Raw genomic sequence first — 16,707 nt, 5'->3', positions numbered from 1 at the left:
TCTTTGCGTGACTTCATGATTTCTTGTTGCGCTTCGGATTACGAGAGGCGAACGAGACAGGGACTACGGGATGGGCGGTGCGCAGCTGTATCGCCCCCTTCTCATAATCCGAAGCGCAGTAAACCAATTCGTCGCTCTCCTTTGTGTGAAATAGCTTCCTTTGCCAAAAAAATACACGAGATTTGACCGCTAGAAATACTTTTCCACCAATTTTGCAATTTCTGAAGTTTAGGCGCACCTAGAAGAAGCACGGTGAGGTTCTTGATTACTATTTTTATTTCCGTCAAAGAACGAGCGGAATTCAATCTTAAGAGCATTCCATTTTCTATTGCTGCCGAACAACATTTGAGGAAAGCAATCATAAACATGGTAAGTGGTACAAAATACCTGTATTTCAGGAATTTACTGCTGCTGGCAAGTGAAGCAGAGGATAATAACACTCTGAACATGTTGACTGATATTTGTGTTTCCTTTAAAAATATTTTTCGTGGCTTTCACGCGCATCGTTATGCTCCAAGATAGCTCTGCAACGAATGTTTTTTTACCATAAACGCCGAAGTTTGAAAGCTCGTGTCTCAAAAAGGCGATTTAATTTTTCATTTTTTAGAACCTCTCTGATTGAAGCCAAGGACGTTGTCTACCATTATGCGTAAAAAAACTTCGCATTATTTTAGTTGCTAACAACTTATGTTGTTACAAATGTGACCAATTCAGCCCAGCGGCCGCGCAGAGCACATGATTTAGCCTCCAAGTTTTTGGGGCTTTCCGCGAACAATAGAAATAAAGGTCCTATTGTGCGTATACATATCTCAAAAAAATCACAGCATATCCACGTGGTGAATGATGATGAGTGGGGCGAAGCGAACTCGCGCTGCAGCACGGCGATGGCATTGGCGCGAGCGTGGTCCTTCTTGATGGAAGATATTGCGACTAGATTGTTTGACGGCTAGGGGCGACGGGCAATGCCTGACGTAATTGACTGATTTTAAAAATAAAGTTTTCTCTCTCTCTCTTGAGAACCACAATCTGTTGCACACACCGCAACTATGGCCGAAACTGTTATCAAGGAAGTCCCGCTGGAAGCGCGCGTCGGCGCCTTCGGGCAGAGCCCGCCTGATGCGCTTTGCAGCCACTTCACGTGCTCGCACAGCCTCGGGCTCTGCCTGCCGGTACGCGCGCTTTCTCGCCGCTTCACGGTCCTTCACATTTTGAAGATCCGATTCGCGCCGCAGCCGTGCAGCTTCGGCCTCGCGGGCTCGAACGGCGGGGTCTTCTCGCGGCAGCCGTGCAGCTTGTCGAGCAGCTTCGGCTTCGCGGTCTCAAACGGCGGAATCTGCTTCGCGGCGTCGACGTGCAGCTTCGGCCTCGCGGGCTCTCACCTCAGGATTCTGTCTGCCAGCGCGCGCTGCCGCCGCCTTCCGTGCCCCTGTTCCGCAGCCTTGTCTTCCATCGGGCGACTCCGAGCTAAAGAGAAAGCGTGCCAAGAGAGAGCCTCATGGCGCGTTACTTCTGAAATGTTGTCTTCGGGCGTCGTTGAAAATACGAGACGTAGTAAAGAAGAAAGAACGCCACACAGGCGAACACGTAAGAGAGTGTCACTCGTCAACGTCGTCTTCTTCTACTGCATACCAGAACGCGCGCTTCTCACGAGCTAGAGGTGGCTACTACAACGCTCCAAACAAACGGAGGATGGACAGACACACGGCATAAGGAGCTTCGCCCCTAAAATGGACTGTAAAAGAATATTTCAAAATGGCACCAATATGTGCTTGTTGGTTCATCGTAAACTGGCTAGTAGCATAGCGCGGGAAGACACAAGGACAAAGAAGTACGAGACGAACACGAGCGCTTACTTTCAACAAAGAAATTTTTATTTTCAGGATCGGTCATATATACACGCATCAAATCGTGCGACAGTAGTGAGATAATTTCGTTTACAACTGATAGCACATAGAAAAGGGCGTTCAATCTTGTCCGTCATACTTGAGGACAGTAGTTCATACATGGCAACCAACCTTAACTACCGGGCATGCGTAAATATTCAATTTCTTTGGCGGACAATGACACTGACACCTTAATGATACAGTGGTCGCCTGCAGAAAGGATGCGATCTGTCTCTGTTATCAGTCTTACAGGCTCCGATTTACTTCTTGAAAGAATGGCAGCATGCTCTATTACCGGGTAGCATGCACACGTTTTGCAGTGAAGTGCTAAGAAACCGTCACTCGTCACCTGTCCCAGAATATTTGAAGTCCAGGGTTCGACGGAAGCCCGTCTGATCGGGAACGTTCATGGCGGAAAAATCAAGTGCTTACCAATTGTTAAAACGCACACACATAGACAAAGACGTTTCGGTCCCGCTACGGGGACCTTGTTCACAATGAATCTAATTTACCTAAAGAAGGCCGATTAAACATGCTTCACGATGCGACGCAAGCAACATGTATAGATCGGGAGAAGATTGCCTGAGTTTCGATTAACTGCGCGGTTGTTTGGATATGAAAAGTTTTTTTTTTTCTTTTGGAAAGTCACATTCATTGTGAACAAGGTCCCCGTAGCGGGAACGAAACGTCTTTGTCCTTGTGTGTGTGTTCTAACGATTGGTCGGCACTTGATTTTTCTGCCGCAAAAGAATATTTCAGAGCAAACTCACTCAGGGCAGCAGCGCTATTTTTGTTAGCCACCCAACGCCATACATTGTTACGTTGTCACGAGGGAAATGTTTCGGCAGACTGGAACCCCTCGAAGACGCACAAGTTATGGACGCACCCGATGACATGCACTGTCCCAGTTATTTTTCAAATCTGTTTCAAATCTGATTCAAATCCGATTTCAATTCAGATTCGTCATCCACTGATGTGTTTGGTTGCTCCATCGCTGACAACCTTACGCCGGTTCCGCGTTCCCAGCTTCTGTGCCCGTTGGAAGAATTTGTTCTTTCGACGTCACGCAAACTACCCTGGGCCGCAGGTCTACTGTTACGCATCGCATCGACACTTCCTACCGACAACCGCGGTGGCCCCGTCCATATCGCGTATCTCACGCATAACATCTAGTAATCAACGAGCAAGTCGACGACATGCTTCGACGCGATGTTATTCGACCTTCAAACAGCTCCTGGGCTCTGATATCACTCTGATTTCTCTGTATACGTATAAATCCACACCAGAGAAGCTGATGTAACTTTTCTGCATTGTGGATTTTTACGTATACTGAACTTAACAAACGAATGCTGCGTACTCTTTTGCAAACGCGCCGTCCAGCTCGTTCAGGGCTACAGTTGTCAGGTAAGGTCTATGTATCTGTCACTAGGCTCGGCTTTTCGGGCACCGGCCAATGAATGTGTATACATGCACCCTGAACACCTCCACACGTGTCTATTAGGAGGACAGCAGTGAGGCCAGCCTCATGCTTTTGATGCTTTCTATAAAGTATAGCACATCGGCAATAAGGAAGACTGCGGTGGGACCGCAGCCCTGTATCTAACACGCCAACTACATGCAACAAGTCTGTGAAGTGCATGGAGAAAAGTTCTCACTCACAAAATTTGAACAATGTTCGGAAAAGGAGCCCTAGACAGCGTGTCATTATCATCAAACACAAGATGCTGTCCAACGTATATGCTCATGCAGAGTCCTTAAGACCTGCAAGATTTATTGCAGCGCACACAGCCCATCGTTTTCAAGCATATGTAGTGAACATTAAATTTAATAGTCCTTTAATTAATAAGTGGAATATCCTTTGAGCTTCAGTCTTAGCAGTGCTTAAAACGTGTTTGACAGGATCGGTAAGACATTCTTGTAGCTTCGGCCTTCCAAGTACTTAGAAGTTTGAGTAGGCAGGTAGAAAATTCTTGGTGCTTCAGTCTTTCAATGCTAAGATAGTGGCACTAAAGTTATATGTATAAAAATTGCTGAACAGAAGTTTGTCTTCCACAAGGTTGCCCTTGAATGCTTCGGTCTTCAGCATGGCTAGTCATTACAACCTCTTGCTCCAAGCATACAACAAACAAGAGAGTCAGTATAAGCTATCCAGAAACAGCCAACAGAAATACTAGAAGACTTCCGAGCCTGAATGTACTAGCGGTAATAGTAATAATATCTGGGGTTTAACGTCCCAAAACCACGATATGATTATAAGAGACGCCGTAGTGGAGGAATGTACTAGCGCTAGTGTTACTCAAATTTATTATGAAAGAAATGCTCGGTTTGGGTTATAATACTACACTCCTTAACATAGCTAAAGAAATTGCGAAAGATGATGTAACATACTTCAGAGACACAGCAAATGCGGATGACTAATGCAGACGTCGGCAATAAAAATACTACTAATTCAAGCATACCTAAGTATGGCTATTCCCAGAAGCGAAAGCACTGTCGAAAGGGAATCATCACATAAATTACAAAAGCAGGAACGTTTACTCTTATGTATAAAAGGAGAAAATGCGTTTGTAATGTTTCAACGTACTGAGTTAGAAAAGAAACATTTAGCCAGGTGTCAGTAAAGAACTTTACTTGTATTAGTAATTTACTCTAACGCCCTTGGGCCTTGAGTGTATGAATAAATAAATACATAAACTATTCACTAATTTGTGCTTTGCTGTAAATTTTAGTTTCGGTACATCATACGAGAAAAAAAGATGATTTCATACTAAAGTTCAGCAGACAGACACCTGTGCTCCCAGTCTTGGCCTAATTGTCTGCCACATTGTGTCGTAATGTTATGGGATACCAATTAACTTGCTGAGCATTGCTCAGAGGCGCCATAACGTCCAAGTATGATGCGAAACATAACTACTCAAGGGACCAACAACCGTTCTGAACATGCCACAAGATTCTAGTGGAAATGAAAAGACAATCGATTCTTGATAATATTTTTATCACGTTCCTTGGAATTTAAGTAGGAATTATAATTTTAAACTGCCACAGAAAGTTTAAAAGAAGCATGTCACGGCTTCTGCAGAGAAGACTTGGTACTATGTGATGGAGAATCAAGATAGCTATGTTATCTCTCGTCATTAGTACACCTTAATTCTTCCTTAAAGCTGCGGTCTTTATGTTATACAGTGGCATCTCGTTGATACGATTCTGCATAACACGTTTCATGGCGTAATACGTTTTTTTTTATTCCCGGCCAAAGTTCCTTGGAAATAACGCCTTTTCACGCGTTTAATACGATAACATTTTTGCCTCATAATAGATAATACGACCACGAAAGCGGATCTTGACCGATATATCTGGAAATCCTACGTCTATGTCTTGGTATATATCTCAAACCGCCTTCCAACAAGCCATGATGTGCACGTTGCAGAGCCACTGAGGCTGCAGCAGAGTCGCCTTTATGGCAAAAAGATCGCTGCCTGGCGTGGCTGCTATGTCCAATCATGAAAAGAAGAAAGTGCAGCGCGAATTCACCAGCTACCTCAATGTTGCTCAATGAAAAGGAGTTGCTGACAGAGTATCTATATTTTCCTCCTTTTTTAACCTCCTTGGTTAATACGATATTTGCATAATACATCTTATTTTCCGGTTCCCGTGAAGAACGTATGAATGACATTCCAGTGCATAGCCATCTTCGCTTTATTTATTGCATAAGCATCACGAGGTATAAAGGTATATCCTGCAAAGCAAAGCTGCCGTAACGGCAATTAGCGGAACAGCAGACCTGCTGCGAACTGCGGCGTCCCTCATTGACTGGAGATGCTCTTGAGCGCTTCAGTCGATGGGTTTACAAGATAGTGTGCATAGCTCTATGGTCCCTCTGTGAGGTATCAAAGGCCATCTACTAATTTTACCGCAAATGGGTCCTAGCACTAGATGAGCACCACTACTGATGTATCCCAGCACCTCTCGCAAGTGCTACCTGATCAATCTTTTCGTCACACACCACAGTTCCCAGCATGTTTTCCAAGCATAAACGTTCCAAGGTGCTTTCCAATTACAATACAAAGTACAATTGGATACTCTGGCCAATGTTCTTCGATCGCGACAGAAAAAAAACCGGGCACTGCAGAAACCGGCTGTCAGTCTCTTCAAGTTTATTGCAAAATGCATAATGCTTTTATTGCCTTTTGTTGCATTTCTGTGCCTTTCTGAGACATGACGCAGCCATTCTCGAGTTACTGCCTCCATGGCAGATTCATTTGCAGCATGGGCTCTTTGCACGGCACCTTTAAGAAAGCCAACGCAGCAACTGATACCAAGCAGGCGACACAAACTTAATCAGTCGACCAAGCTCGTAGCCTGGTTTCCTTGACTCACAACACTAAAAGCTGGATACAGGATCTTGTCTAGAGCGGGGAGAGGGGTCATCTTCTGTCAGGTCCGATACATAAAGCTCTAAATTTGTAATAAATTTAAAATGCGAGTGACAAATTTACTAATGTTTTGTGCAATGTGATTATATTGTCACGGGGTCCTGACATCTACGAAGGCAGCAGTCGGCGTGTCCAAGATGAAACTTTATTTGGCCGAACTTGTGACCGGGCAACGGAAAGTCAAACCACAGCTACACACACTGTACACTGATAGTGGTGAACAGAGCGTCGGCCGTCGATAAAACTGAACCGCGGCAAGGCGCGCCGGCATTTTATACATCCGCCATCGAACATTCTAGCCTTATCGCTGGTGGCCGCGTTAGTTCCAGAATAATCTTGACTATTCGAGTCATGGGCGCAATCTTGATAAAATGATCTACTACAATCTGCAATGTTCCCAGATATTCTGGCGCGGCCCGCGCAAGACAGCGATCACACGTGCAACGGACCACTTACGCAAACATAACAAGGAATCGTGCGTAGCATTGCCCACCTATGAAAAAGCATCATCCCGATGCTCGAAAAAGAACATGGCAGAGAGGAAAGTAAGTACATACACAAAAAATTCGGCGGATCCCACGTACAGTGGGAATCGAAGTTATGCGAAGCATACGCGGGATGGTGACTGTGGCGTAATTTCTCATATTGAGCGAAACCTTACGGAATGACGCTAGAGAAATGTGGAAGTGGTATAAACACACTCATGCTGAAGAGTCGCATATGTGTTATATAACCAGTTGTTTACAGTTGCTTAACGATGCCAACAGCAACATGGGCGTTACCAACACCAGACGCGGCAAGCTGATATGTAGTGCTTATATTCTTCAATACTGGATAGAGCGAATCCGAACAGCACAAAGAAGAAACACAAATGCACAGGACAGGCGTTACTCGCAATTAGGCTTCAATCAGGAAAGTTCCCCTGGATATACATACAGCCGAGTGGCACGCGCATGCGCACTGTACGTACGTTAGTCACAGTTGCGTTACAGTTGTTATGCTTATACTTGTCCGTTATGACGGAGAACACACGCACGTTTCGCGAACCCGTGTGTATGTGTAGAAGGGGTTCTTGACAGTTCTTGAACAAGGTAATCATCACCGTGATCAGTGAGCACCAGCAGCTGGACCAGACTTGTTCATCGGATCCGTTCGTGATCGCGGCTTCGAGGGGTGTAGTGAAGTTCGAGATATAGCACAGCTGTTGGATATCCTGGATGCCCCTTACGATGAAATGATCTATGACGCCTCCTGTCCTGGACCTGGCAACGAGATCTTGTGATGCCCTGTCCACATCCAAGAAGTCTTTCATGCCGTCTAAGAACCAGGCGTTGTTGTGTTTTGATAAATCAATGCTGAAGTCACCGGTAATCATGAGGGACATGGTCCTCTCGGCAGAGTTACTGTAGGAAGCATTGACCCCGGTTTTTGCGTAATCCACGTGGTCGACGTTGCGGACCCCGTGGACGAGTGGATGGTAGCCCAGCGTCTTCCAGGGGTGCTCTGTTTTCAGCTCTCAACTTTCCTTGCGTCGTCCGCTGTGGTGTAGTGGTTACGGCGCTCGGCTGCTGACCCGAAGGTCGCGGGTTCGATCCCGGCCGTGGCGGTCGCATTTCGATGGAGTCCAAATCCTAGAGGCCCGTGTACTGTGCGATGTCAGTGCAGGTTAAAGAATGCGAGATAGCCAAAATTTCCGGAGCTTTTCACTACGGCGTCTCTCATAATCATATCGTGGTTTTGGGACGTAAAACCCCTACAATTACTATTATTATCACTTTCCTTACGTTTCAATGTGTGTGTTCGCGTTCACTGTGTTGGTTGAGACATTGTATCACCTGTGGCACATACCCGCAAAACATGAACTCTTGTATACTGGTATGTGCTACACGTGACTGAGAGAAAGGGTTTCATGACGTACGCGACAGGTATTTTGCGTTATTCATGCCATGACCAGTGAACCTTGTTCGCCGTGCACTGATCCCCTGTTGTGCCAAGTTTGGTATATTACAAGTTATGGAGACGACCAGGAGAGCATCCAGACGTAGGCGGCTAGATAGATAGATAGATATACGTAGATAGAAACGCCCAAAGTGCTTGAGGTTCGCTAAGAAATGCTTCGCATTTAATAAAGTACAACGACAAAGAAAAAAAAAACCGTCCTAAGGTTAGCTAACGCGTATAAAACGGCTTAAGGCGCACGAGATAGACGACTTCGGGTCGTCCTCGGCGCTGCTGAGAGTTTGTGGTGCGTGATGCCTTCCGGGATGACCTAGTAGTCTAGAGCGCCGAGACGTCGAAGAACCTTGTATGGTCCCATGTATCGCCGAAGGAGTTTTTCACTAAGTCCACGTGGGCGTATCGGCGTCCAGACCCAAACACGGTCGCCGGGCTGGTATTCCACGAAGCATCGTCGAAGATTGTAACGGCGGCTGTCGGTCGTCTGCTAATTCTTGATGCGTAGGCGGGCGAGTTGTCGGGTTTTCTTCCTCGGCGCGCTCAAGGTAGACCGTCACGTCGAGGTTTTCTTCGTCGTAACGTTGGGTAGCATGGCGTCGAGCGTCGTTGTCGGGTTCCTTCCGTATACCAAGTTGAATGACGTCATCTGCGTCGTTTCTTGTACGACCGTGTTGTATGCGAAGGTCACGTATGCAAGGATGGTATCCCAGGTATTGTGTTCGACGTCGACGTACATGGCCAGCATGTCGGGGATGGTCTTATTAAGGCACTCGGTGAGGCCATTGGTCTGTGGGTAGTAGGCGGTGGTACGGCGGTGGCTGGTCTGGCTGTATCCCAAGATCGCCTGGTTCGCCAGGTCTGCAGTAAAGGCCGTACCCCTGTCAGTAATAAGGACATCTGGGGTGCCATGACGCAGGACGATGTGCTCAACGAAGAACTTGGCTACCCCGGTGGCACTGCCTTTGGGCAGGGTCCTTGTCTCGTCATGGCGGGTGAGGTAGTCGGTAGCTACGACGATCGATTTGTTTCCGGAATTCGACGTCGGGAACGGCCCCAGCAAGTCTATTTCGATGTGCTGGAACGGCTCGAAAGGTGGCTCGATCGGCTGAAGAAGTCCAGCTGGCCTTGTCAGCGGTGTATTCCATCGCTGGCAGTCTCGGCAAGTCTCTACGTAGTGGGTGACGTGGGCAGTGAGGCGACGCCAGTAGTACTCTTCTTGTATTCTCGCAAGCGTACGGGAAACACCGAGGTGTCGAGCCGTTGGATCGTCAAGGAAAGCTTCCAGAACCTTTGGACGTAATGCTGAAGGTACTACAAGGAGGTAGTCGGCCCGGAGTGGCGAGAAGTTTTTCTTTAGGAGAACGCCATTCCGCAAGAAAAATGACGCCTGTCCTCGCCTGAATACCTTTGGAACAACGGTGGCCTTGCCCTCAAGGTACTCAACAATATCCATCAGTTCTGGGTAGGCTTGCTGTTGTTCGGCGAAGTCGTCAGCACTTAAGGTTCCCAAGAAATAGTCACCATCTTGGTCGTCGTGTGGCGGTAGGTCAACGGGGGCACGGGACAGGCAGTCGGCGCAGGGTGCTTTCGTCCGGACTTGTAAACGACGGTATTGTCGAATTCCTGAAGTCGCAGACTCCACTGTGCGAGGCGACCTGAAGGGCCCTTCAAGTTAGCTAGCGCACACAATGCGTGGTGGTCGCTCACAACTTTGAGAGGCGTGCCGTAAAGATAGGGGCCAAAACTTTGATGTAGCCCAGATAAAGGCAAGGCACTCCTTTTCTGTTGTGGAATAGTTGGCTTCCGCCTTTGAAGCGACCGGCTAGCATAACTGACAACCATTTCTCGTCCGCCTGTCCTCTGAACTAGGACGGCTCCGAGCTCTACGCTGCTTGTGTCAGTGTGGATTTCTTTGTCGGCGTATTCGTCGAAGGGCGCAAGTATCGGCGGCGTCTGCAAGCGTCGTTTCAGTTCTCGAAATGCTTCGACTTGTGCCGTTCCCCACTTGAATTCTACGTCGTTTTTCATGAGGTGCGTGAGTGGCTCGGCGATCAATGAAAATCCTTTGACGAAACGCCTGCACCAGGGGCACAAGCCCAGAAATCAGCGTACGCTCTTCTTGTCGGTGGGCGGCGGGAAGGCAGCGATAGCAGCTGTTTTCCGTGGGTCGGGGTGAACTGCATATTTGCTAATTACGTGGCCCAAGAACAAGAGCTCCTCGTACGCACTTTTCTTGCTTCAGGGTGAGTCCTAAGGTTTTGATTGCTTGAAGTACAGCCTGAAGGCGCTGGAGGTGCTCATCGATGGTTGAGGCAAACACAGCGAGGACGTCCAAGAACACGAGGCAAGTTTGCCACTTCAAGCCTGCCAGTACTATCTATATACATAATGCGTTGGAAAGAGGTAGGCGCCGAGCAATGGCCGAAAGGCATGACCGTGAACGCGAAGGGGTCATCTGGTGTTAAAAAGGCAGTCTTCTCTCGGTCTCTCTCGTGATTTAGATTTACCAGTAGCCGCTTTGAGCTCCATCGACGAAAAGTACTTCGCGCTGTGGAGTCGATCCAGGGCGTCGTCTATACGTGGGAGAGGATACACGTCGTTCTTTGTGATTTTGTTCAGGCGACGATAATCGACGCAGAAACGTAGGGTTCCATCCTTCTTCTTCACTACCACCACGGGTGACGCCCGCGGACTCTTAGACTGCTGGATGATGTGGTCGCGTAGCATTTCGTCGACTTGTTTCTTTACGGCCTCGCGTTCTCGCGTCGAAACTCTGTAGGGGCGCTGACGGAGTGGTCTGGCATTTTCCCCTGTAATGATGCGATGTTTTGCGACTGGGGTCTGCCGAATTATTGACGACGACAAAAAGCAGTTCTTAGCAGGGCTTTGAGCTGTTCTTGGTTATGCTTCGGAAGGCTAGAATTGACGGCGAAAGCTGGGTGGGGAGATTGGTTCGATGGCGTAGGCTCGGAAGAATCAGGGAGGTTGAAAGCACTGCTGGCTTCCACAATTTCTTCGAGGTAGGTGACCGTGGTGCCTTTGTTCACTTGTTAATACCCAGTGCTGAAATTTGTGAATATCACTGTTCCTTTCTCTCCCCTCACCTCTGCTATTCCTCTTGCGACGCAAATCTCGCGGTTAATCAACTGGCGCTGGTCGCCTTCAACGACGCCTTCCAGTTTTGCTAATTTCTGAGGGGCGACGGAAATGATGACGCTGGAAAGAGGAGCAATGGTGACCTTGGTCTTCCCGCGTCAAGGCGTGCTTCCCTGGCGGCGTATACGGCGGTAGTGCTTTTCCGTGTATAGTGTTATCAACTTGGATATAAGGTCGATTTCTGCACCATGACGGCCTAAGAAGTCCATACCAAGGATGACATCTCTCGAGCAATCGTGTAGGACTACGACGTTTGCGGGAAAAATCCGGTTAATAATAGAGACTCTCGCTGTGCAGATTCCTGCCGGCGTTACTAGGTGACCTCCAGCTGTCCGGATTTCGGGGCCTTCCCAGGTGGTCTTGACTTTCTTCAACTTCGTGGCGAACAGTCCACTGATGAGAGAATAGTCGGCTCCAATGTCCACGAGAGCTGCGAAGCTGGGGCAGTCGATAGGAACGTCGAGGACGCTAGTTCGTCGTCTTGCGTTGCAGTTAGGTCGTGGCGTCGGATCACGGCTTCGTCAGTTTGTCCCGCTGTTTCGACGTTGCTTCGCCAGGGATTCTTCGCACCTCGAAGTTTCGTCGTGAGAGCTCCGTCCGGTTTGCGTCCTGTTCTTAGGGTATCGTCGCGGCGTTGTCGTCGGCGACGGAGGATCTTCAGTAATTCGTCGTACAGCAACCGCACCTCTATCGGTTGCTGCCCTTAGTTTTCCGGATGCGGGCTAGGTGACCGGCCCCGCGTTGTGCCATTCTATGGTCGGCGTTGGGAAGAGACGTGGCAGCCTGGCGATGGTGATCGGGAAGGTCCCCGGGGAAACCATTGCGCTCCTGCGAGATAGTCGGCGATGCCACGTGGCCGTTCACCTCGTTCTGGACGTGGCACGTTGATGGCAAATCCACGCAGGCCCATTACGTGGTAGCGGCAGCGGCGGTAGGTGTGACCAGCCTCTCCGCAATGATAGCAGAACGGGCAGTGGTCGGGGGCGTGCCAAATGTCGGTCTTCCTCGGGGTGTAGCGCTGGCCGACAGGTGGGCGGTATGGTTGTCGGTGGTGGTGGCATCCGGCGGTGCAACTGTGGTAGTGCAGTTCCTTCAAGTGGGCGCGGAGGGGGATGGTTACGACGTGCTGTGGCAGCGTAGCTCGTAGCTTCCGGATGAGGCTGCGGTGGTTCGGGAATTTCCAGCGATTGCCGGACATACTCGCGGACCATGTCGGCGATCGAGTCCACTTGAGGCTACGCCAATGGTAACAGCTTGCGCAGTTCCTCCCGCACGATCGCTCTGATGGTTTCCCGTAGGTCGTCGGTGCCTAGCGAGTGCGCTTCGGTGTAGCCTGTAGATAGGGTTGAGTGGTTCTATTGCTTCGTCGGCATCTCCAGTCATTTTAGGGGCGAAGCTCCTTAGGGTGTGGGTCGTTCCCTCCTCTGTAGTAGTAGTAGTATGTATGTGTGTAGCCAGCTCTAGTTTAATGAATTGCTCACTAGATGGCTTTTCATGTATTTCTTAGAGCTCTAGTTTAATGAATTGCTCACTACATAGCGTTTTATGTATTTCTTAGAGTTGCTGTTTAAAGATGATAGATGGCGCTTGTATAATGCGAATGGCGCATGTCATTGGATGCCTGCGATCGTAAAAGGTGCTCGCTCTAGGCGCGTTTTCTCTTTCGCTCGGAGTCGCCGGATGGAGGCAGACAAGGCGCTCGCTCTCGGCGCGCTTTCTCTTTCGCTCGGGAGCGGGCACTTTCCCTGCATTTCGACGATCACAAAGCGGTGATAATGAAGGGACCACGTAAACCAACAGTACAATAAAAGTTTGATGTTTAACATATTAACGGTGTTTCACACTCTTTATATGATGTACAGGGCGAATTTCACGTAAGAGTTTCACGGTTTACCGATGATTCCCTCCGGAGCTTCGCCCGACTCATCATCATTCACCCCGTGGATGTGCTGTGATTTTTTTTCAGTTGTCGAAGCCTCCGTTAAAAATTCGGTGAGTGTCTTCGGTGGATTCCGCACCAATCCTGCAAAGAGGTCTTGTTTAACTCCCTGCATAACGAAGCGGATCTTTTTCTCCTCAGGCATGCCAGCATAAGCCAGGCGGGAAAATCGCCCTATTTCTTAGCAACGTTGCTTGTTGGGCGAGTTGGAACGAGGCAGTCATAACGTAGTTCAGCGCAAAAAACAGGCAACAGACGAGCGAGAGGACAAGGACACAGCGCATTCTTCCAACTAAAGTTTATTGGATTGGAACGCATGTATATATACACACATGGGAAAGCAAGAAAAGATCAAAGAAAAAGGAAAAAAAAACAGGAAGTAAAAACCGAAAGGTGAAAAGAAGAAAAGTGCCGATAAGTCACACACGTGTGCCAACACCGCCCCCCTTCCCATGACTCGCCAAAAACAAAAGCTCTTTGTCAGAAAGATGCAAGGAAGGCATGCTTACGCATGCGTCCCCAGACCGTTTAATTTCCTCAGCCTCGATGATTTCCCTCACCCTTTGGTCCCGACTGCGTGCAAGGACCGCAGTGTTTTCAAAGAGGGGCCTACACTCACAATCCCGCACGTGGATGCCGAGGTGCCCCGATACTGTCGTTTGGACTCTGTAGTAGTGCTCACGGAGCCTATCGTTCAGGCAACGTCCCGTCTGACCCACGTACTTTCTACCACACGTCAGAGGGATGGCGTACACAACGTCTTGAACGCATGGAACGAACTTTCGCTTATGGTCTGTGGTGCAGCCTCTTTTTTCTTTCACCCGAGAGGTCGAACTGCACAAGCCCGAAAGCTTTTCAGGGGCCGAAAAAACCACGCGAACGCCAGCGCTTTCCCCGATTTTCTTAAGCCTGTGCGAGACATCATGCACATAGGGCACCACAGCTGTCTTCTTCTTATCTTGCGCCCTCCATCTCACTCTGCGCTCCTCCTTCCTCCTGGGGTCCCTGACATCTCTAAGCAGGCCTTCAGTCACAGACGACACCACGTCTTGCGTGTAACCTGCGACCCTGAGGCGGGACACCTGCTCCAGAAAGGCGTCATCCACCTTGTGGTGACACGACTTGCACAGGGCCTTCTGCAAGGCCCTATTTCTTCCGTGTAGACGGTGACGGTCTCATTCGGTAGCTGCGCTCTTCTCTTCAGCAAAGCAACGGCCTTTTTCTTGCGGACGATGCTCGTGAAGGTACTCAGGAACGTCGTACGAGAGAGGTCCCAGGTTTGAAGTATTGATTCTTGGCTCTCAAACCACGTCTTTGCGGCGTCTTCTAGGTAGAAGTAGACGTGGAGCAGCTTCTCTTCAGAGTCGAAGTGGTTGAAGGTGGCGACTCGGTAGTACGTCTCCGTGTCTTCAAACGACGATCTACGGAAATTCGGCGGCTCCCTTGGCTGCTGCATCACGACCATTGCAGGTGACGCAGCGGCCGTCATTGTAGCTGTCGTCTTCGTCGTTGTGGTACTGATCTTGTCGGGTAGGAGTCCATATTCTGGTGGGAGACCTTGCTGTCTGCGGTTGGCTCGCTGGTCAGCTTTGGCGTCGATGTCGACTTGAAGGTATTGGCTTGGCTCACGGCTGGAGGGGGCGTTCGGTACATGGACCGGGAAGCACCTCCATTAGATATCACGGGGTCCTGACGTCGACGAAGGCAGCGGTCGGCGTGTCCAAGATGAAACTCTTTATTTGGCCGAATTTGTGGCCAGGGAACGGAAAGTCAAACTACAGCAATACACACTGTACACTGATAGCGGCGAACAGAACGTCGGCCGTCGATAAACCTTAACCGCGGCAAGGCGCGCCGGCATTTTATGCATGCGGCATCGCGTCTCTCAGGACTATATTTAATAAAGTTCCACCATCCATCCATCGACCATTCGAGCCTTATCTCTGGTGGCCGCATTAGTTCCAGAATAATCTTGCCTCTTCGCGTCATGGGCGCAATCTTGACAAAATGATCTAGTACAACCTGGAATGTTCCCAGGTATTCTGGCGCGGCCCGCGCAAGACAGCGATCACACGTGCACGGACCAGTTACACAAACATAACAAAGAAGCGCGCGTGACAATAATCCTCATCTTGTTCCTTTACCAATGGCAGCTCTACTTACATGTTCAAAATGATCTTTCTACTGTTATTCGTTAGTTTATTGATTGGCATGAGATATGCTGAAGAACTATCATTTGGGCGAGTTGGATTCTGCCAAACATATAGAGTGGATTGAGCGCGACACAACAAGGACAGAGGTGAAGAAGGGACACAAACACCAGCGCTGTTCTCACAACTAACTTTATTAGCGCAGGAACACATATTTCACGTGGATATAGCTTGTGCTCTAAAATATTTCTGCGCTAATAAATTAGTTGCGAGAACAGCGCTGGTGTTCGTGTCCCTTCTTCACCTCTGTCCTCGTTGTATCGCTCTCAATCCACTCAATAGGTTTACGAGATATGCAATTGCGTCTGTGCTGCCGTGGACCCTTGTGATAGCGTAGTGAGCTCGTGAAGTCGAAAGACAGCTTTTAGTTGCCTTTCCTCTGTCTGTTTTTGAAATAGACGAAATAAAGTTGATTGATTGATCGATTGATAATATGGGATGTCAACACCCATACTCCGCTTTCAAGAATGAAAGGGGAAGTGATCATAGTCAGGACATCTGAACTTTGCCTCTGTATCCACCAGTATTAACACCATGTGAAGTTTTGGAACGTTATTCGAGGGCTGAAGGTTCGGTACCTGCCGATGGCAAGTTCTCTTTTCGTGTACTTTACTTTCTTCACGTTTATGCTGCCATTACTACAATACAGTTAAAACAGTACAGTTAGCATCCCTTACACTTTTTTTTACTTCATTATCCGTTGGTTCTCATTAAAGTTGTGCCAGACAAAGAAACGCGCCTTCGAAAAATCCGTTTATTTCGTTCATTGATAGCAAGGATCTCTAGCCGGCAAACTTAATGGATTCAGGCAGTGTGGGAGGGAATATTGGTCAGCTGTCCGCTCGTTGAAATATCACGTGCTACGTGACGCCAGGTGACAAGAAAAAGTGTTCCCCACCCGCTGTCATGGCTACGAGCGGCGCTTACTAACAATCCCAGGTTTGTATGACAAAAATACCCGATCAAGTAGACGGGATAACGACCGCCGCCGTAGCTCAATTGGTAGAGCATCGGGCGTGTTATCCGAAGGTGGCAGTTTCGGTCTCTGCCGGCGGCAAGTTGTCTTTTCGTCCACTTATTGACGTTTATATCGCAATTGCTACAATACAGTTAAAACAGTGGAATTAACG

At 48.7% G+C, this 16,707-nt stretch overlaps 1 protein-coding gene across 1 annotated transcript in view; it reads left to right on the top strand.

Moving 5' to 3' along the window:
* LOC119400565 (tartrate-resistant acid phosphatase type 5) overlaps positions 1 to 16,707 on the top strand; it is a 143,389-nt gene that overhangs the window by 37,894 nt on the left and 88,788 nt on the right. The gene's annotated exons all lie outside the window — the stretch shown is intronic.

The sequence above is a fragment of the Rhipicephalus sanguineus genome, chromosome 7, assembly GCF_013339695.2.
Source record: "Rhipicephalus sanguineus isolate Rsan-2018 chromosome 7, BIME_Rsan_1.4, whole genome shotgun sequence".
Taxonomy (NCBI): Eukaryota; Metazoa; Arthropoda; class Arachnida; order Ixodida; family Ixodidae; genus Rhipicephalus; species Rhipicephalus sanguineus.
The sequence above is the reverse complement of the archived record's forward strand: the minus strand, read 5'-3'. Positions and strand labels throughout refer to the sequence as shown.